A 2500-nucleotide genomic window follows, 5' to 3' on the forward strand; every position below is an offset into this window, starting at 1 on the left:
TTTTTTCGATAGAAATCTACGACAGCTTTTAACGTTCATTCCTCCGTGTCACGCCGAAGTCCATCTGTCACTGAAACTAAACATTCTTTATAAATTTCCAGACTTTATAAACTTCAGAATCATTGCCCGATTAATGTCTGGTTTTCTTTTTGCTTATGTCTGTATTTCAATTTCATCATACCTTAGTTTTCGTATATATATGGAGAAAAAGAAAAGAAAATTTAGGCACGCGATCGAATGTTTCGTGTATTTGTGTGTACAGTACATGCCCGTGTGTACGCGTATGTACGTGACCACGCATGTACGTACGAAGGGTGGGTTACCGTCTGTCTGTCTGGGAAAGGGGGGGAGGGTCTTCAGCCGGCCAACAAGCAGGTGACAGCCACTCAGCAGGCAAGGTGAGGGTAAGCAGACAGGCGAGTTAACTAACTACGGATCATTAACTTTCCTAACTGATCCGACCCTCTCTCTTTTTTTTTTTCTCCCCTTCTCTCTACTATTCTCTCTCTCTCGCCTTTGTTCTCTTTCTCTCTTTCTTCCTCCGTTATTCTCTCTCTCTCTCGTCTTTTCTCTATCTTTCTTTCTCCGTTATCCCCCGCCCTCCCTTTCTCTTTCTATTTCTATTTCTCTCTCTCTTCCCCAATGCGTTCATGATTTCATTGCTGAAGAGAGGCATGTTGCGTTTTTATAATAACTTAGAAGAAGAGGCATCATTATCTACATTGCTAATCAGTATTGTCAGTAGTAATAATAGTGATTATGATGATGATATTAATAGTAATAATACAATAATAGTCGGGATAATGACTATGATGATCATAATGATAATGATAATTGCAACATTAGGTATCTGTGATGACGAGACAGCAACAGCAAATGGTCAACTTGCTTGGCACTATTGAGAAACTAATATCACTAAGTATACGAGGCATTAACATTTATATTTTTCAGAAGAAAACCAGGAAAAAAAAAAAAACGACAATGGTATTTTGATATATGCAAAAACACACCAACACAAAATGGCGTCTTCCGCCTTCCCGCCCTTTCGCTTTCCCGCCATTACACGCATGATGGCGACTGCGCGCGGGCTCTCCCTATGCCTTCCTTTTCGCTTCATCACCCGCGTGTTTTATCTCCTCTCGGACACCCGGCGGACGGTAATGACATCGGCGTGTGTAAGTGCGCGGTCATTAAGGGCGAGTGGGTGTTCTTTGGGCAGTAATGAATGTGTCTAAGCCTCCTTTTTTCCCCTTGACCAGTCTCCTAGGCCGCCATTGCTCTGACGTCACGGTTCTTCGACCATGACGTCACACTGGATGTCATGCACATTAACACCGGGACATCCGATTATTGGATGTCATTTACTAAAGGCGCGTTCCCACCGATCGCGCGCGCAGACACACACACACACACACACACACACACACACACACACACACACACACAGAGAGAGAGAGAGAGAGAGAGAGAGAGAGAGAGAGAGAGAGAGAGAGAGAGAGAGAGAGAGAGAGAGAGAGAGAGAGAAGGAGAGAGAAGAGAGAGAGAGAGAGAGAGAGAGAGAGAGAGAGAGAGAGAGAGAGAGAGAGAGAGAGAGAGAGAGAGAGAGAGAGAAAGAGAGAGAGAGAAATAAAAGAGAGAGACCGAATGAGTGAAAGACACAAGAACTTAGATTACGAAAAAAATATATAATTTTTGCAAATCACACTTCAATCAATCACCAGCTCTATCTATGCATAACTAATGGGATATATTATCGTTCAGTCCAGATTTGCATATATTTTCATAAATAAATTGTGCATTTAAACGATGAAATTGCAAAACATCCACTACATGAAAAATGAAAATCGGGATCCGAGAATCAGATAAAGAGGAAAGAGGGAAAATTCGAAAGGGAAAAGATGTAAGTTGAATATATATACACACACACACACACACACACGAACACACACACATACACACATGCACACATACACGCACAAATACACAAACACACACACACACACATACACACACAAATACACACACACACACACACACACACACACACATACATACACACATACACACACACACATGCACACACACACACACACACACGAACACACACACATACACACATGCACACATACACACACACATACACACAAATACACAAACACACACATACACACACAAACACACACACACACACATACACACATACACACACGCACACAAATACACAAACTCACACACACACATACACACACAAATACACACACACACACACACACACACACACACACACCTAAATATATATAAATATGACGATTATTGGACACAGTTTCCAATTATTAAAAGTATATACTTAGAGAAATAGGAAAAAGGTAACACAGACTCTCAAACTACACAAATGATTCACACCTTTCAAAGTTCTATACTAATGGCAATTTCTTTCGGGCGGCATGAATAAAATCGTAATGCAGGTATCGTGCTTGCAGCTGCTTTTGCATGATAAAAA

This window comes from Penaeus chinensis, chromosome 41 (assembly GCF_019202785.1).
Source record: "Penaeus chinensis breed Huanghai No. 1 chromosome 41, ASM1920278v2, whole genome shotgun sequence".
NCBI lineage: Eukaryota > Metazoa > Arthropoda > Malacostraca > Decapoda > Penaeidae > Penaeus > Penaeus chinensis.